We start from the raw sequence: 21,186 nt of genomic DNA, 5'->3' as shown, positions 1-21,186 counted from the left end.
CCATGTATTAGTGAATAGCAAATTATTCTGAATGGAGCCCAGTGTCTTCAACTATAGTTTCTGGAGCATAGAACAAACTGTTAGAGAGCTGCAATTTTATACAAAGGAAGAGTGCCTCAGAACCTTTAGTGCTCTAAGTAAATGGGCACCCATTAACCATGCTAGGCATTGATTTGCAATTTGCCAGATGCTTCCAGATTGCTTTCTTCTTTCTGTCCCTTTCAACTTACTCATCTTCAGTAGGCCACCTGGCAATGAGAAGTAATTTTTTTTCCAGATAGTTGCTTTGCAAAAAGTCTCTGCTTTCAAGGAATATTGATGAAGTGGAGGTACTGGAGAATGATCAAGGGAAAAGGGGGGAAAATAATGGGAGCACAAAGTTCAATCTTAAGCATCCTAATCCAAATTCCACTGGATTCTTTCCATTCAATTTTAAAAGGAATGTAGAATATCTGAGCTGGAGTCCAAGTATTTCTCATCTGTGGTGTTGTACGGTTCTTAAATTAAAAGATTTGATGTAAATTTGTGGTACAGATTCTGTCCAAAGCTTCTCAACTGGTACAAAGAATTCTATAAATATGGTAGGCAAATAATGGAAAGAAAAAAAGATAAGTTAAAAAAAAAGACAGTCAAAGGACATTTATGTCCCAGATGGGCTTCCTAATCAACTTCAGTAATAAATACTTTTGTATCTGCCAGCCACTAAACATTTTAGTAATGCAACTGATTTAAAACAAGCTGAGGCTAAAGAAACTCAGCTGTCCCACAAAAGATCACCTAATAAATCATTTTGCTAATCTTTAAAGTGCTACTTGACTGCTTTGTTTTGATAGACTTTTTTTTTGTTTTTTGGGGATGGGATGCATATATGTTAAAATAAGAAGTTCATATAATCTCACATATGAGATCTGTTTTAAACAGGGCAAAAAGATTTCAAGAGCAACTAGCAAGACACAAAAATAGAAAGAGGAAAAAACCCAGAAGCAGGAAGATGACCAACAATCAGTGGAGCCACTGAACAATCAAGGTACAAGGAGAGAAAGACAAAGCCATTGCAGACAAATGAATTCTTTGAATGTGCTCACTTCAGGGGACTGTAATTTTTATTCCCACACCTGAGCTGTTTTCATGTGACAAATCTAAGGAAATGTTCCAGAGAGAAGTATTAGAATGGAGGTTTTTGAACAAATAAATTAAACAGTAAAATGTCATAAGGACCAGATGAGATTCACTCGTGAGTTGTGAACAAATTCAAATATGAAACTGCAGAACTACTAACTGTGTTTGTATCAATCAGGCTCTGTACCAGATGGCTGCAGAATAGCAAATTTCTTGCTGATTTTAAAACAAAGGGTTCCAGAGGCAATCCTAGCAATTACAGGTGGGTAAACCTAGTTTCGCTATCAGACAAGTTGACTGAAACGATAAGAACAGAATAGATACAGATAAACAGTGTCTATTGGGGAAGAATCACCACAGTTTTTTTTTTAAAGAAAAGATTCCTTAATCTATTAGAATTCTTTTACAATGTCAACAAGCATTTAGACAAGGGTGAGCCAGCGGATATTGTGCAGTTGGGCTTACAGAAAGCCTTTGGCAAGGTTCCTCACCAAAGGCTCTTACATAAAGTAAGTTGTCATGGGGTAAGAGGGAAAGTCCTCCCTTGGGTCAGTAACTGTTAGGTTAAAAGGACAGGAATAAATGGTCAGCTTTTACAAGGGAAAGTGATAAATAACAAGGGTCCTCCAAGGATGTGTGGTGGGACCAGTTCTGTTTATTATATTGATAAGTGATCTGGAAAAGTGGGTAAATTGTAAGACAGCAAAGTTTGCACATGATGCTCAGTTACTCAAGATAGTTAAGTCCAAAGTTGAGCATGAAAAGCTACAGAGAGATTTCATAAAACTGAGGAACAAAATGGTAGATGAAGTTTAGCTTACCTAAATCAAAGTAATACATACTGGAAAACAGTCCCCATTATACATACAAAACCATGAGTTCTGAATTAGCTGTTACCACTCAAGAACCACCATCACTATGGATAAATCTCTGAAAACTGTCTCCTCCATGTGCAGCAGCAGAGAAGAAAAAGTTAATTTACTGCTAGAAGAGAGATAGCTAATGAGACAACAAATAATCCTAATGCCACTATATAAATCCAAAGTATGCCCATGCCTCAAAAGTGATATATTAGAATTGGAAGAGGTACAGAAAGGGCTACACATATGACTATCACAGAGCTTCCATATGAAGAGAAATTTAAAAAGATGAAGTTTTCAGCTGGGAAAAGGGATGACTGGTAAGGGGATGTGATAGAGGTCTGTAAATGATGAAAGGTGAAGAAAGAGTGACTAAGGGAGTGTTATTTGCCCGTTTCCTAACACAAGAACTGGGGTAACCTAAAGAAAATAAGCAACAGGTTAAAAATCACGAATAAGTACTTCTTCACACAACACAGTCTCTGGAATTTGTTGTTGAGTTTCAGACAAAGAGTTGGAGAAGTTAATGGAGGATTGGTTCGTTGATGGCTGTTGGCCAAGATGGTCAGGGATGTAACTCCTGGCTCTGGGTGTCCCTAAATCTGGTTCTCAGAAGCTGAGGCTGGATGACAGAGGATTAATCACCTGAGGATTGACCTGCTCTGTCCAGTCACTCTGAATCATTTGGTATAGGTCTCTGTCAGAAGACAGGATACTCGGGTTGATGGATCATTGATCTGACACAGTATGGCCATTCTTATGTTCAGAAATAGGTATGAAATGTTATTCTTACATGCATATTTCAATTTCTCTGTCATGGTGTGTGTTTATGAAACAAACAGTACACCTAAGGGTATATTACAGTATCTTTATTTTTGCAATTTTATGTGAGAAAAAGTGCTTATTCTGCACCTTTGTTTTCATTATGGCTTCCATTTTTTAATAGGAAGATGATACAAAATTGTCCTCTTCCACGGACTAAGGTAAAAAACAAGGATTTAAAGTTATGTTTACTATATGTGGAAAATGTCAACTAAGATTAAAGTCGAGTGCCACCTGAACTGCTAATGTTAGACCTATCTGATATCTTGTTGGACAACTGTCATTCCAACTTTTTCACTCATAAAATATTTGAAGCCAGCCTTAGCAGTTTGAAAGACAAGTTTTTAGTGTGCGATTACCTGAGATGGTAACGCTTTCAAATGGTGACTGGATGATGACTATACATATTGATGTAACTCTTTAGATTTTTTTCCCTATGATTTTGCCTTATCTTTACATATTGTAGCACCACAGATATTGCAATAAAGATTTTTAATAAACAAAATTTCTCTTGAGCTTGTTAGACTCATAACCTTTGGACAACTAAAACTAGTGGACAAAAACTAGCCCTTCATTTCAGTCTCCATCCTTTTTTCTTCTCTCTACACAGATGTTGATTTTTTTAAAAGAGCAAATGAAAGAAACTCATTGGAACTAAAAGCAGGACTGTTCAAGGAATTCCAGGCAGAACATGAAACCAGTGAAAGGCATCTTAGTGAGTACTGAATCAGAAATAACAGTCCCAGAGTGTATATCAAGGCACTTTTAAAGTGAAACGTGACTGTGACAAATCTAACATTGTCCACAGCCAACAATAGTCCGGCTAGTTTTCTCCTGGCTGATCATTATCAAACTATCACTGGATGAATCAAGCTGATTGAGATAATTATGCTCTACCACACTCAGCACATTTTGCACAGAATGGAGAGAGAGAAAATTGCAGCAATCGAGGGAGATTGGAATGAAATCAAGATGCCAGCCTGCATTTTGACTCCTGAAGAACCCTGACATATTTATGGGTGTCTCCAGCTGATTCTTTCACTCTGAGAAAGAGGACAGGCTTACCAGTGGTTGCAGTTACACTGGCACTTTGGCTGGATGGCTCCTCTATTGGTATATCTGCTGTAAAAATGTTGCTATCCAACATTAGTAGGGCAGAAACATTGTTATTAGTTCTCAGAGAGAAACAGCCCTTGATGCAATACTAATATATTTTGATTCATTTTTGGGTTGTTTTGCTGTCAGCCAGTGACTATACAGAAACATGGCAACATATATTCTTTTCTAAAAGACTGTGTTCTATAGAGTTACTCACAGATAAATTCGGAGGAGATTACACAGTGTAGGCCAGATTTCTTTAAAGACATCCAGTAATTTTGCAATAACTTTTTACAGCCTCCAATAGTGGAGGGGCACAAAAAATGAAGAATTAAGGCCCTGAGCCTAAACAGAGACCTATGGAGGTAGATCCCTTTGCCAACACAGAGCTTCAGTGAAGTCAATTTGGACTCTCACCTGTGAGCAACATCCTGATGAAAGACTAGCATTCTTCAGACTGGCATTACAATGCAGAGTACATAGTATTAGTCTAATCCATATTCCCACTTTCTCACATTTTATTTAATGCCATCATAATTTCAAAAGGAGGAGGTAAAAGATCTGAGATGTTAAATGCAGCTGTATTCTGTTTAGACCTGTATCTCAATCTCTAGGGTAGGTAGAATAGATGGAAATTACTGCATCTCTGTGATAACAATGAGACAGCCATCAAGGCTCTTTATACTAACCAAATATCTCCTGAGTGCCACAAATTCCTTCTTCCCACATGTCTCTGGAACAAGCCAAGCACTCTGGAGCTGGGATAGGGACAGCCAGTGCACCTCATGTTGAGGGAATCTCCTTATTGTTAGGATAGCTTTGTCATCAACCAGCATCTAGCTCAAGATGTTCAGATAGATAAGAGCCCTCTCAATATTTGGATACGGCTTTCAGGAGAGCATGTGTTGAGGTATACCTAGGTCCAAAACCAAATTGCTAGCTGACCCACTCCTTGCAATCATTAAGTCTTTCTTCCACAGCAACAGATCAAGTAATGAAAATGTTGATTTGATGGTAATGGGTGTTACTCAGCCTGCACTGGAATAAGAGAGCCCTAGGATGTTGGATATAATTTTATAAGTGGCAATTCCACACATTCTCTTCAGATCTGTGGCTTTAGTTGCAGCTATATCTGACTCTGAAACTGACTGTATTGAGATACTGTATGTACAGTAAGATAGAAGCCTTCCGTGTAGCGTTCTATTATGGGATTAACAAATTGTGCCTGCTCTGTAAAAATTGCTAACACCTTGGAAAGGAAAATCTTCTGCAAAGCATCATGGTAATTAAACAAAATTGCAGACAAACAAAAATGAACTAAAATCAGCAGAAATATATATACAGATAAATAAAAAATTGCACAAAAATGTAACATTAAAATGCATACATTATTAAAATTAAGAAACAACTCAACAAAAATTCAATACTTGCTCCCACTTGCACTATTTCTGCCACAGTCAAAGGCTCTTGGACTGTAAAACTGCACATAAAGTATGTATATTCATTAATTCCATCTTTAAAAAAATATCTTCAGGTAAACCAGAGGTGGCATTGATAGTTACTGGCTGAAGTTTAAGGTTTATTTTAATGTTAATCTTCATAATATGTTCTTTTCTGTTACTACAATAGTCATCAGGTACACAAACTCGAAATAATTCCATTCTCTTTCAAACCCATGCCAGGTCACTAATTTAATCAATCATTAATTGATGTGGAAAGACTGATAATTCTCCTCTGTTAAAATATTATAGTACATCCTACTCTTTGTTAATGGTATCAACCAGAAATCAAGCTTGGCGGGGGGAGGGCAGAAACTCAACCACCTTCTGCGATAAAGTGCTCTATCGGGTGTCCACTCAAAACTTATTTTCACTTAAAGTATTTTCTCTCGCCCTTTCTTATTTCTACAGTCTTGACATACAGTCGTCAGCATTCACACTGTAAGATTAGATTTAACATGTTTCTAAAGACTCCCATTAACCTTTCAGAAAGGCTGACATTTCCTGATTCACCACACAACTAAGTCTTTTTCCATCAGGGTAGACAGTCTCCTCTTAAAATCACTTACATGTGTCAATAATGACTCCTTTCTTCACTGGAGAGCCAAAAGAGGCCTGGGCCCCTGCTTGCTATACTAAAGGGGTTTGTTTTCTGAACTGCTTATATACAAGTGGAATTTAGAGGGGAAAGATTATGTTAGATGCTCACACTTAGCCCTCTGAGTCTAAATCTCATGCAGCTAATATCAAATAGAGAATAAACTGAATTTAATATCAGAAAAAAAAACACTTTGAGAGTCAGAGAGAGATTTAGCGCTTCAAAAGGTATATGACAGTTACAAAGACAACTCTCATTTTTGTGCTTTTACTCCTGCTGAGCCAGCATCTGTTTGTATTTTCCCCCCCTCCCTATTTCAGACAAGCAGACATTTTCACTTTGCTTTTGATATTTCATATGTTCTTCATATAGGTCAGATGCATTGACATCAGTGGGAATTTGCTTGGCTTCAGGTCTTGAGATTTGGCGTTGTATACCATACAATTAACTGGCTCTTTTTTTTGCAGACTGAGACCAAACAGTGTTTAAACCTGAGTCCCAAAAGCTAAGGTGTTTTTTCCCCCTGCCTTTACTTCTACATAGACATCAAAATAATAGTAGCTACATTTTCCAAGGATGTTGAGTACTTACAGATCCCTTTGACTCAAGTGGGATTTGTGGGTGTACGGTACGTGTGAAAATCAGGTCACTCCCTTTTATTTAGATGCCTAACTGTTGATTCAAGAGCAACCAGGTTTGAAAATGTTGGCCAAAGTAAAAAACTAAATGTCAGCCAAGTCTTTAATTGGCCACAGTACCAGGTTATCTTTGGAACAGATTAAGGAAATAGTTCTGATGCGTTTGGATGTTATGAGACTGTCATGGAAGTGACAGCCAAGCCTCCTCCATATTAGACTTGAAGGGAGCAGGGGGTGGGGAGGGAGAACTCGCGTTTTTTAAAATCCATTTTTTCTTTCCAAAGCCCAATACAATTCTCAAGCAAATAAACTTGAGGTTTTTTTCAGTCATAGGATCAGCTAAAGTAGCATATAAATGATGGTGGGGGGGAGGCAAAATATGCGGTCAAGAATCCAAATAGGCTGGTAGAAGTTGGCACTTCTGTATTTGTGTTGGAGGTTACCCACATTTTTTCCACCTGGACCATTGCAAACAAGTGTCGTCTCCTCTCCTTATACCATTTCCAATGTCTGGTCTAAATGTATGCCTGCCCAACAGATATGATGTTGGCATTGATCTGCTGGTGTAACGAAGACATAAAAGCTGCGTATTCCAACAGATGGGATTTTCTGATCAGTCAGGGAATACCACCTCCCCAAATGATGACAATATAGTCACAGAAACATTCTTCCATTGACATAGCTGCCTCTGTAGTTCTTAGAGTATGTGCAATATGCCTCAGGGGCATGAGACCAGGATTCATCACCATAGTAGGTCTGCTCTTTGGATCATTAGCTTCCCTTGGCTGGGCTGGGCACCAACAGAGCGTGGCATGAATGCTGATCCATGTCCCTCTTTATCCACACTGGGGGTTCGATCAAAATAGCTAACAATGCTCAGGGGATGCATATTTTTCACACCTCTGAGAGTGATATCTCTGCCAACCTCACTTTAGACTAGGCCAGAGTAACTGCAGCATGAAACTGACAAGTACAGCTTCATCTTTTCTTTTTTCAAATGAAACGAGAAAACATGGGAAAGATTTTGCCAATTTCTCTTTTAAAAGCATTGTCACTGTCACTGATAACATGCTCTAAATGCACGGAAGATGGTGGCTGCTGAAAACAACCTCCAAAACACCTTTCACTAATTCTTTTCAAGCTAACATTTTTTCCAGACTTCAGATCTTGCAAAAGATTTCAGCCCAAATGTCATTGTTATAGCTGAAAAATAACTCCTCAAAATAAGTGTTAAAATATAATGCAAAATGCTCAGACTTTTATTAGTTGTTCAATACCCAGCAATCAGTCAAGTAGCACTTTAAAGGCTAGCAAAATAGTTTATTAGGTGAGCTTTCGTGGGACAGACCCACTTCTTAGTCTGAAGAAGTGGGTCTGTCCCACGAAAGCTCACCTAATAAACTATTTTGTTAGTCTTTAAAGTGCTACTTGACTGCTTTTTGTTTTGATAGTGTATAGACTTGCACGGCTTCCTCTCTGTTATTAATACCCAGTAATGTTAGTTCTGTTTGTAAAACCATCTCTTTTATTTCATAGGTTATATTTTGCCCCATTCAGAATGTTCCTAAATATGGTTATATGGTACAGCTAAGAGTAATCTCAAGCCATCAACTAAAGTAAATGGATAATTATAAGATGTATCAGCTACAAATCAACATAATACTGCGCTCCCCTCCATTCATTTACTAATAAATCATGTCCAAAGCAGTCATAATGGCTTTTCTGACATTGCTACAAATTATACTTGATGTGTTAGAGCAGATTGCACAGAACAGATATTGAGTCAAATTCTGAGCTCAGTTAAACTAGTGTAAATTACCAGTAAGTCCACTAACAGCAGGGATGTTACTGTACGTATGCATTGGTGTAATTTAGAAGCAAGACTCCACCCTAAGGCAATCATATGCATAATTTAGTCATGCTTAGAGAAAGAGTGAACCCACATGTCTATTGCTGAAAAGAAAGCCATCAGAGACTGATTTTGGGATTTCCAATTCAGAACCATAAATGTGAATGGAAAATTGACAGTAGACAATTTCTGAAATACAGCTGCATCATATAGGAAGTACTATGTGCCAGAGGGGATGATAGAGGAAGGTAGTATTCTTCCAAAGATGGGATGCTAATAGCTTTGGCCGGTTCTACACAGGCCACTTCCTTCGGAAGTGGCATGCTAATACACAGAGCGAAAGATGCTAATGAGGCGTGGATGCAAATTCCCTGTGCCTCATTAGCATAACATCACGTGATTTGGAGTCCAGAAGACTGTTCTTGTGGATTCCAAAATGCCGTGTAGGAGTGCAGCCCCTGGGGGTGGGAGGCACTTCCAGAAGGAAGTCCTTCCGGAGGCCCCTTTTTCCCAAAAATTTTTGGGAGGAAAGGGCCTCCGGAAGAAGCACGGCCTTCCGTAAGCCTCCCCTAGCCTCCAGTACAAGGGCAGGAGATGGATGGCAGGAGATAAATCACTTGATCATTGTCTTCTGTTCTCCTTCTCTGGGGCACCTGGCATTGGCCACTGTCGGCAGACGGGATACTGGGCTGGATGGACCTTTGGTCTGACCCAGTATGGCCATTCTTATGTTCTTATGTTATTAGCATGCCACTTCCGAAGGAAGTGGCCTGTGTAGAACCAGCCTTTGTGAGTAATAACAGAGAGATAGTCGTGTTGGTCTCTATACTATCAAAACAAAAAAGCAGTCCAGTAGCGCTTAAAGAGTAACAAAATAATTTATTAGGTGGTGAGCTTTTGTGGGATAGACCCACTTCTTAAGAGCTTTGTGGGAATTCTTGAGATGGTTTGCCTCCATTGTTGTATAAGGCCAGGTTGGACCACTGCAACAACTTCACTCAACAAAATAATACACAGCTTATGTTATTTTGGCTACATCTATACTACAGAGATCTTTTGGAACATCTTCCGGAAGAACTTCTTCCGATAGAGTGCGTCCACACAAAAGAAAAAAAAAAGATCAAAAGAGGGATCTGCTGTTTCAAAAAAGAGCATCAACACAGCCTCCACTCATTCAAAAGAATGGGCCAGGATTAAAAAAGAGACCCTGCGAGGACTGCTCTTTTGAAGAAAAGGGCCTTGCAGAGCTTCTACACGCATTTTCCTTCTAAAGAAGCTTTCAAAAAAGGGCAATCTTCCTGAAACAGGAAAGGAAGAGTAATTTCAAAACACACCATATTATTTCACTTTACATTCTAAAGAACACTTTTTTGTGTAGATGCTCTGTGGGATCTTTTGAAAGAGCCCCGTTCTTTTCAAAAATCTTTCCAAAGAACGTGACAGTGTAAATGCAGCCATAGTGTATACCCTCTGCCATGACCTCGCTTGAAACATTTTAGATAAAACACCATATAACAAGCTGCATGGCAAAAATCAGAGTCAACCTCATTAACAGTGACCACATAATCTGATGTTATCTAATTCCCTTTTAAACAGGGCCCCAAAAAGTGTCAAAAGAAAATATATTACAGTTCCCTAAATATGTACAGACAAAAGTAAATTGAAATAAACTCCCAATCTCTCCCAATAGGAAAAGTGGGAAGAATCAAGAAAGTGATTCTCTCTTAACAGCTATTTGTTAAAGTGTGCCTTGATGTATCCCATCTTCAAAAATTAATTTTAGGCTATATCAGTTTCTGATGTAATCACACTTTAAACATTATTTCTCCTGTATGAAATAGGGCCTGATTTCCTCCTATCAACAATGATGCATTGCGGTATGGTGTGGATCCCACAGAGGGTCTCAACATGTAAACAGGCTCCAGTGTATGCTCATAATGCAATAATTTGTTGGAATAAAATGGGCTGATGGGCTGGCTCACATAGTGAGAAATAAATTATTGATATGGCATCTTAACGTAAAGAAGCCTAACATGGGAAATGACTCTGAGATAATTCATGCATGAGTAGTTCATACTTTCATTATTGATTAGCTAAAGGGATAACACTGCTACTGCAAATACATGAAAAACACAGTCTTACTGAATCAAATTCCATTTTGGTATAACTTCAGGAAAGTCATTTGGATTACACCAGGGATTTATTTGGCCCACCAAACCATTTTATCACTTGTACCTGGATGAATCAGGTCTATAAACAATTTGGTGGCCTATTTACAAATACCTTCAGATTAAAAGTGTTCTCAGCCATGCTAACTATCATCAGGGAAAAAATAGAGCTCATGAACAAAAACAGCTACCCAAAACAACAAGACTTAAACCTATGAATTGTTACCAAAAATCAACTAGATTGGGGTGCAGGTTATTTTCCTATAAAAATGGTGGAAATATTGGAAGCCAATTGCAAGAGAGGATAGCACACAGATTATGTGCAGATATCAAACATACAATAATAAATGCCAAATATCCTATAGAAGTTTACACCAACACGACATGACTCCATACAAACACTATCTACTCAAGGCAAACAGCTAGCAATATGTCTCCAAACATTGGCTATATCTTAATTATATCAATATATCCACTGTGACACTGTCCCGTATAAAAAGTACTGGCCTATCATCATTAATCCAACTGTTTAAGAAGCCTTAATGAGAATCACCTTAAACCGATTCTGCACAAACTCTAACAGAAGTTGGCCAAAACTCATGAAATATTTGAAAGAAAGGTTGTGTAGATTAACAATGAATGAATGAATAATTGTTATTCAAAAGAACACAATACTCACTAAAGATGTTCATCCATCCAGAGTTTGTCTCTCTTTAACTTTGGCATGACAGAGATGAAACAAAAATAGGAACAAATGATTGTTATTAATCTGGATAGCTGTCAAGTCTCCATCTTTAGCACAGAAAAAAGCAGTCTAGAAAAAAAGGAGCAGGAAGGGGCGTTTTTGCATCAAGCCATCTGTTGTCACTACAAAATATTTGCCTGTTTTTCTCTTCACATAAGATTCTATTACTTAAGTCCCTAAATGTGACCTACCTTTTAAAATTCTGTTTGAGGGTGTGAAGTCTATGACAACTTGACCTGCTGTTCACAAACAGGGAAGAACTAGTAGAAGAAATAGAAGTGGGAGGGAACCTGGGCCGCAGCGACCATGAGATCATAGATTTCAGGATCCGGATGAAAGGAAGAAGGGTGAGCAGTAACATACAGACCCTTGATTTCAGAAGAGCAAACTTTGATTCCCTAAGAGACCAGAAGAGCAGGATCCCTTGGGAAACACAGATGAAGGGGGAAAGAGTTGGAGAACTGGAAGTATTTTAAAGAAGTCTTACTGAAGGCACAGGAACAAACAATTCCGCTGCGTAGTAAGAAATGCAAACATGGTAGGCAACCAGCTTGGCTTAAAAGGGAAATCCTTTGTCAGCTTAAATTCAAAAAGGATGCATACAAGAAATGGAAATGTGGACAGTTGACTAAAGAGGAGTATAAACATACGGCTAGAGAATGCCAGGCAGTAATCAGGAAAGCGAAAGCACAATTGGAACCGCAGCTAGCAAGGGATGTGAAGAGTAACAAGAAGGGTTTCTACAGCCATGTGAACAATAAACAGGTTATCGGAGAAGGTGTGGGGCCAATACTGGATGAGGGAAGTAACCTAGTGACAGATGCAGGAAAAGCTGAAGTACCTAATGCTTTTTTTGCTTCAGTCTTCACGGACAAAGTCACTTCCCCAGGACGGCCCTAGACAATGCAGTATGGGAAGGTGAAGGGCAGCCATCTGTGGGGAAGGAACAAGTTCTGAGCTATCTAGAAAAAACTAGATGTGCACAAGTCCATGGGTCTGGATTTAATGCACCCCAGGGTACTGAGGGAATTGGCGGAGGTCATTGTCGAACCTTTGGCCATTATCCTTGAAGACTCTTGGAGATCGGGGGAGATACCAGATGATTGGAAGAAGGCAAACGTAGTGCCCATCTTTAAAAAAAGGAAAGAAGGACAATCCAGGGAACTATAGACCCGTCAGCCTTACCTCAATCCCTGGGAAAATAATGGAGGGAATCCTCAAGGAATCTGTTTTGAAGCACTTGGAAGAGGGGAAAGTGATCAAAAGTAGCCGACATGGATTCACCAGGGGCAAGTCCTGCCTGACCAATCTGATTAGCTTCTATGATGATGTAGCAAGCTCTGTGGACATGGGGAAGTCAGTGGATGTGATATACCTTGACTTCAGCAAGGCTTTTGATACTGTCTCCCACAACATTCTTGTCCATAAGTTAAGGAAATATGGATTGGATCCTTGGACTATAAGATGGATAGAAAGCTGGCTTGATGGTCGGGCCCAACAGGTAGTGGTCAATGGCTCAATATCTGGATGGCGGTCTGTTTCAAGCAGAGTGCCGCAATGCTCAGTTCTGGGGCCGGAGTTATTCAACATCTTTATTAATGACCTGGATGAGGGACTGGATTGCACCCTCAGCAAGTTTGCGGATGACACAAAATTAGCGGGAGAGGTAGATACGTTGGAGGGTAGAGAGAATCCAGAGGGCCCTGGATAAAGTGGAGGACTGGGCCAAAAGAAATCTGATGCAGTTCAATAAGGAGAAGTGTAGAGTCCTGCACCTGGGGCAGAAGAATCCCAAACATTGTTACAGGCTGGGGACCAACAGGCTCAGCAGCAGTATGATGGAAAGGGACCTAGGGGTTATGGTGGATGAAAGGCTGGATATGAGTAAACAGTGTGCCCTTGTAGCCAAGAAGGCTAACGGCATACTGGGGTGCATTAGGAGGAGCATTTCGAGCAGATCTAGAGAAGTAGTTATTCCTCTTTATTCAGCACTGGAAAGGCCACATCTGGAATATTGTGTCCAGTTTTGGGCCCCCCAGTATAAAAAGGATGTGGATTTGCTGGAGCAGGTTCAGCAAAGGGCAACAAAAATTATTAAGGGTCTGGAGCACAAGACATATGAGGATAGGCTGAGGGATTTGGGCTTGTTTAGTTTACAGAAGAGAAGACTAAGAGGTGATTTAATAGCAGCCTTCAACTTCCTGAAGGGGAGCTCTAAAAAGGAGGGTGAGAAACTGTTCTCAGTGGTGTCAGATGGCAGAACAAGGAGTAATGGTCAGAAATTGAAGAGGGAAAGGTGTAGGTTAGATATTAGGAAAAACTACTTCACCAGGTGGGTGGTGAAGCATTGGAATGCATTGCCTAGAGGAGTGGTGGATTCTTCATCCCTTGAGGTTTTTAAGTCCCAGCTGGACAAGGTGCTGGCTGGGATGACTTAGTAGGGGTTGATCCTGCTTGAAGCAGGGGGCTGGACTATATGACCTCCTGAGGTCACTTCCAGCCCTATGATTCTGTGATTCTGTGACATTCTATTGGATCTAGGAAGGCGGTTCTGCAGTGTTCTGTGGAGAGCAAAGGGCATGACAAAGCAGCAAAGATGGCATGGCCATCCACTGCAACCTAGGAAGTCCCAGCCATGACTTTTCGTACCACTGGAACCAGGCTTCTGAGGTCGAGGGAGTGGAACTGCGCCATGCAACGGCTTTTCCACTTAAAACATTCTCCCGCACAGGTTCTTTGCACATTTTTGACGTTCTATTTCTTATATATTTCAGTTTTGTTTTCTAAAAAAAGAAAACAAATCATTCTCAAATACACACTAAGGAACAGCCCTACAACAAATGAAAGTGGTATAGACCCAATCTAACTCAAGTAAGTTGATAGAAAGGCTCTCATCAATTACAGCGGTAGATGGGTTGGACCTTGTGTGTAGAAGATGTAATAAGGGACTTATTTTCTTTCAAGGTTCTAATGTCCCATTAAAGGCAATAGAACAAAATTTAAAATAATTTTAAATGATGGAAAAATACATTAGTAGTGTTCCTTTGAGATAAAACATTTAAAAGAGGACTGAAGAATTCTAATTCCCGTCTCTTCATTGTTCTCTCTCTCAAATCTCTCTCTGTCTCTCAAATCCCTCCCAGGACACTTCATTGTACAGAAATAATATTAGGCATTGGCAAGTTGATTCAATCAGTTCTGGTGATATCAGCATTTCTCTCTTTAGAAAAAAACTAACTATATGTTTGTATTTTATAAAATTTTCTGGGATATTATTCAAACCTTGCCAAAAGTGGTAATGATTACACTTGGGCCGAACCTTCACATTATGCATTACATTTCTATGGGTTTTTATTTAATTATCCCCCTCTGTAAGCTCCATTATTAAAGAAAATCACTACTACCCTTCATACAGAGCTGGGGCAGCAGCAAGGGACTGGAGAATCTCTTTAGCATTAATTTTAATAAGCATTTCACTCTTAAGCCTTGACCTTCATTTATAAAATAAAAATATGTTTGTGGTGGAAGTCTCCCTGAGTTACTGTTAGCCTACTTATTTTTTCTTCCTTACTCCTAATATTTTAAAATACATTTAGGTAAGTCATATGATCATTCTGTACCATATCCCTATTGTATTTACCCTTATAAGCTACGTCTACACGTGAAGCCTACTTCGAAGTAGCCTGTTTCGATGAATAACGTCTACACGTCCTCCACGGCTGGCAACGTCGATGTTCAACATCGATGTTGCGCAGCACCACATCGAAATAGGCACTGCAAGGGAACATCTACACGCCAAAGTAGCACACATCGAAATAGGGATGCCAGGCACAGCTGCAGACAGGGTCACAGGGCGGACTAGCACTTCCGGGGCAACAGCTAGCCGCTCCCTTAAAGGGCCCCTCCCAGACACACTTAGCCTGCACAGCACGCGGTCTGAAAAGCCATAGGCACGCAGACTTCGGGCGACGCAGTCATGGACCCCCAGCAGCAGCAGCAGCAGCAGCAGCAGCAGCAGCAGCCAGAGGTCCACCCAGCCCTCCCGGCAGGAGCAGGGCTTGCCCTGATCCATGCCATGAGGGAGGCAGCTGAGCACCTCCTTGCCACACCGGAGGAGGAGCAGCCTGCAGGGGAGCAGGACTCAACCCCCAACCATACAGCACCCTGACCCCCCCCCCGCCTCACACGCCGCCGCCTGTGGAGCTACCCCACCAGCACCGACTGGTGGGAGCAGCTGGTGCTTGAGGAGTGGGACGATGACAGCTGGCTCAGGAACTTTAGGATGAGCCGGCAGACATTTATGGAGCTGTGCCAGTGGCTCACCCCTGCACTCAGGCACCAGGAAACCGCCATGTGGCGTGCCCTCACAGTGGAGAAATGGGTCTGCATCGCTGTTTGGAAGCTGGCCACTCCAGACAGCTACCGATCCGTGGGACAGCAGTTTGGCGTCGGCAAGGCCACCATCGGGGCTGTCCTCATGGAGGTAAGAGGACGCACGGGGGCGGGGGCGGGCAGGGGGGCCCTGGCAGGGCAGGGCAGGGCAGGGGAGGGCAGGGGGGCCTGGGCAGGGCAGGGCCACGCACACCCTGCTCACCCCTCATTGGTGCTCTCCCATGTGCTTCCCCTGCAGGTTGTGCGTGCCATGAACGCCATGCTCCTCCACAGGCTCGTGAGGCTGGGGGACCCAGATGCCACCATCGCGGCCTTTGCCACCCTGGGCTTCCCCAGTTGCTTTGGGGCTCTGGATGGGACTCACATCCCCATCCGCGCCCCGCAACACAGTGGAGGGTGCTACACAAACTGCAAGGGCTACCACTCAGTGGTCCTCCAGGCCTTGGTGGACAGCCGGGGTCGTTTCCAGGACGTTTATGTGGGCTGGCCTGGCAGCACCCACGACGCCCGGGTTTTCCGGAACTCGGGCCTGTGCTGCCAGCTGGAGGCGGGGACCTACATCCCCCAGCGGGAGATCCCTCTGGGGGACACCACCATGCCCCTCTGCGTCATCGCAGATACGGCATACCCCCTCCAGCCCTGGCTCATGCACACGTACACGGGCCATCTCTCCGCGAGCCAGGAGCGCTTCAACCAGCGCCTGAACCACGCATGGTAGGTGGTGGAGCGCTCATTTGGCCACCTCAGAGGGCGCTGGAGATGTCTCCTGACCCGCCTGGATGCGGGGCCCAACAACATCCCCCAGATTGTGGGTGCCTGCTGTGCCCTACACAATCTGGTGGCAAGGAAGGGGGAGGCCTTTTTTCAGGGCTGGGCTGTGGAGGCCGGCAGGGCCGATGTCCCGCCACCCGCTGCCCCCAGTCGCCAGGTGGACCCCAAAGGGACCCGGGTCCAGGAGGCCCTGCGGGCCCACTTTGATGAGGCCGCAGGGTGAGCTCTGCCAGGCCCCCCACTGCCCCCCCCTTCCTCCACAACAATCCCTGCCCCTACGCCCACACCACAGAGCACCCAACAGCACCCCCCCCCACACTTTTCCTGGACAAATAAAAGCACGCACTTGTTGGTGAAATGAAACTGGTTTTCTTTGAACTGTTTTTTTAACTAATAACAACAAACTATATACAAGACCTTCTAACTAAACTATTATATAAGTGAATAATAAAAACGTTTGCATATATTATATGTACAAAAACCAGAAAACCAGGGATTACAAGGAAGGGGAGAACTATTTACATGGGGGGGGACGGGGCAAACGGGGGGCACAAATAAATAAGTCCCAAAACTATATACAAGGGGGAGCCACGTCCTGGGCCCCACGCCCCTATAGTCCGGCACTGGGGGTGGGTGGCTGGGAGCCCCGCCTCGGCCGCAGCCCTGTCCAGGGCTGGCTGGGGGCCAGGCGGACCGGAAGATATGTCCGGTGAGTCTCAGCTGGCCCCAGGTGTCCCTCAGCGGTCCGGCCCTCAGTGGCGGGTGGTGGGGCAACGGCGGACTGCGCAGCGATGAGCAGAGCAGCAGGTGGCACGGCGGGTGGAGCACTCAGGGTGGGTGCAGCGGCAGCCAGCGCGGCATGGGTGGGCCAGGTAGTCCACGAGGCGGTTGAAGGTCTCCATGTAGGCCCCCCATGCCTCTTGGAGCCAGGCCAGCGCCCACTCCTGGAGGTGGAGGCGGTGTTGCTCCACCCGCAGACCCTTTTCCGTGACCCCCAGCTGCCGACAATGGATGGCCAGCAGCTGGGGGTCCGTCGCCGGCGTGTGGTGTTGCTGGGTCCGCCATCTTGCCCGCCGTGGGGCCGGTCGGTCCTCCGCCGGGGGGCTTGCCTGGAGCGATGGCCCCGGAGGGGCTTCCAGGACCACTGAAGCCTCGCCAGCACTCTCTGGTCCTTCCGATGGTGCAGCTGCGGAACACAGGAGGGGGGAAGAAGAGTGGGGACAGGCATTAGTGTGGGCCCCGGGCCGTGGCCCTTGTCCCCCCACCCCTGTGCTGCAGGTTCCCCATCCCCGTGCCCAGGAGATGCTGCTGTGATGGGGTTCACGGGTCCCCCTGCACTGCACCCCGTCCCCTGGCAGGAGTGACTCTCACTTCACTCAGCAGGATCTGACAGGAGAGGTTTCTTAGGCCACAGATGCCCAGTTTCTTCCAGGAGTGACAGTACAGCAGTCAGAGACAGTCCTTCCAACCTGTCCTGGGGAGAAGAACCCAAGGTATGCCCCTCTGGGATGCAGCTTTCCCCCTCCTCAGGCTGGCTGCCTTCCAGCTGTCCCTTCCCCTAGCCTCTACCTGTGGCCCCCCCCCGATTCAAAGCCAGCTCGGCTCCTCCCTCCTCTTTGTTCAGGGCAGAGGTGTAACCTGCCAGTTGTAGCCCCAGGATCATCCTTTGCGCCTGGGAGCTATTCAGCTTGTTGCTCATATCTAGCCTGAGTCTCGCATTTGCATTTGCACTCCCCCCACTCCATCACATGCTGCTGTGGCTGCTGCTGCGGGGTGTCCCACCCCCTCCTCCCGGGGGACCCTAGAGGTTCCGCTCCCCCCTGCCCCTGTCGTGCTGGGGGGGGGGGGCAGGGGCTGATGTACTCCTGTGAGGGACATGTCCCTGAGCTCCCTGTAAAAGGGGCAAGTGACGGGGGCGGCCCCAAATCAGCCGGCCGCATCCCGGGCCCGGGCATAACCCTGCCGCAGCTCTTTGACTTTACTCCGGGCATGGTCTGGAGTGCGGGCAGGGTGACCCCGGGCGGCCAGGCCCTCGGCCAGCCGAACGAACGCATCCGCGTTCCGCCTCTTGCTCCCCATTACCTGGAGCACCTCCTCCTCGCTCCAGAGCCCCAGCAGGTCCCAAAGCTCGGCCTCCATCCAGGAGGGGCCCCGCTGCCGCTTGCTGGCCTGGCTGCCAGCCTGGCTGCCCTGGCTCCCCTTGGGGGGGGTCCTCTGGGGGCGCTGGGGGGGACTGCCGGGTGGCCATCAGTGCGCTGGGGGGTTCTTGGGGCTGCTGAACAGCGTGTAGGCTGGCCACATGTTATTGCTGCTGCCTGCACTCTCTCTCGGCTTCCTGCACAGAAAGGGAGGGGGCGGGGACCTTTAAGGGGCCGCTCCACGCGGCCACCATTGAGCTGAGGGGCTGTAGAGAGAGTTTCTCAACCCCTCAGCTGATGGCCGCCATGGGGGACCCCGCAATTTCGATGTTGCGGGACGCGCAACGACTACACGGTCCCTACTTTGACGTTGAGCATCGAAGTAGGACGCTATTCCTATCCCCTCATGGGGTTAGTGGCTTTGACGTCTCGCCGCTTAACGTCGATGTTAACATCGAAATAGCGCCCTACACATGTAGCCACGACGGGCGCTATTTCGAAGTTAGTGCCGCTACTTCAAAGTAGCGTGCACGTGTAGACATGGCTATAGTGTAATTTACTGCTGTAAGCTAAATGCAGTTTTAAATTACTGTATCATTTAGTTTCTGCTATAGAGAAGTAACAATTCAATATTGTCCTCAAAGGCCAACTTGAATAGAAGTTAATCAGGTTCATTTCCACAGGGCAAAGGACAAAAACTGGTGAACTCCATTTCTCTCTTGACCCACTTCAGGCACCCAATGCCATTCTGTTTGTACCAGACCTTTGGCAAGCATCCACCACCCACTCTGACAGTTATACACCATCACAGCACTTATGTGCCTGGCCTAGTATTGTAGTCTGCTAACAAAGCCATGAGCATGAGCCTACTGTCTAGCTGTCAACAGTTGTTTCTTTATAACATTCAGTTTTCTGCAGAGAAAGAAGGTAAAACAAACAAACAAAAAAAACTTAGAACAAGAAATCACAAGCAGACGAGATGGCACTCTGATTCCAGGCTGGAAACAAAACCTGGTAGCAGCCCTGATCCCATGCCTATATGCTCTGAGGTGTATGGCAACTGCACCTCCTGTAAGAAGAAACAGAGGAAAGGTGACCCAGCAGTTACAATAGGAGACCCTGGTTCCATTACATGTTCTGACACACCTTGGGCTCGTCACTATTTCCCTCTGAACCTCAGTTCCCCATTTGTGAAGTCAAAGTGAGAAATATAACGCATTCTTATTACACAGTGGTGTTAGAAAGTGCTTAGATACTCTGGCATATAATGGGTTCAACTTACCACAATGGCACTTCCTGTTGGTGGATCTGGAATTAGCTTGTTTTCCTCAACAGGATGCCTCTTTCTGGCTGGTAGGTTGCCCACTGCCCGTTCTCTCCAGACACTATCTGCTCTGAACCCGTGTCACTCTTTAGGTCACGGCATCCTCTTCAGGGCACTGCCCTCTGGCAATGACCACTCTAATAGTCTATTGACCCCTTCCAGGGGCTTCAGGAATCCTGGTTCCGTCCAGGGCACCCACCATTGTGGCCCACTGCAGCCTTGGTCTAGCCCCACACATCAGGAGAAAACTGCAGTTTATTAGAGTCATCTTGGCATGGCTGGGTGCGGTACAACGGTGAAGAGGAGGGACTCAGACCCATCCACTACTCTGAATCCTGGCCCAAGGACCCTCTGGCAGCAGCCTCCTTCTGCCCTCTTCTTTTCTCCCCTCAACTGCCTTGCTCCCTAGGCCACTTCCCCAGTAGGTCCCTCGCACCTTCTGGGCCTCAAGCAGGGCCAACAGTCTGGCAAGCATCAGGATGGAGCCTCTACCTAGCTCCCCTTGGCCTCTCCAGGCCTGCTCTTGCTCAGGTGTTTGTTCTGTGGGAGCCGGAGCCGGAGCCGGAGCCGGAGCCGGAGCCGGAGCCGGAGCCGGAGCCTGCCCCTGCCCCTGCCCCTGCCCCTGCCCCTGCCCCTGCCCCTGCCCCTGCCCTGGCTAGAGCCTAACTAACCCAGCTCTGCTGGAGCAGCTCTTTATATGCTCCAGCAAGCCATCCTCTGATTGGTTTCCGCCAGGAGCCCTTCATTCATTGGCGGGGGGCGGCGGGGGCGGGGGGAGCTGTGCATGCTGCTTCCAGCTTGCCTTACTCCTTTTCTCTGCAGTAGTGGGCACGTGTCCCACTACAGTACCTCAGAGAGATAACCGGGAGGTCCTGGTTAAATGAAGAGGATTGCTGTAGAAGGAATCCAGCAAATTTTGCTCTTTAATATTCCCATTCATTGTGAGAAACTCACTAGGGAAGAGAGAAAAACAAGATACATAGATTTTTGAATATTAGGTCTTTGTAAAGTCACTTATAAAAAGTCACTTGGAATTCTGCCTGGCATAATTAATCTATCTGCAGCCACTAAATATCCGTGGATACATTTGTAAGATTATTGTAATACAAACAGACAAACAAACAACAATAACGGAATCCATAGACCAGAAAAGAGACTGGAGTAC

Source organism: Carettochelys insculpta, chromosome 2 (assembly GCF_033958435.1).
Source record: "Carettochelys insculpta isolate YL-2023 chromosome 2, ASM3395843v1, whole genome shotgun sequence".
Lineage (NCBI taxonomy): Eukaryota > Metazoa > Chordata > Testudines > Carettochelyidae > Carettochelys > Carettochelys insculpta.
This window is presented reverse-complemented; position numbering follows the sequence as displayed.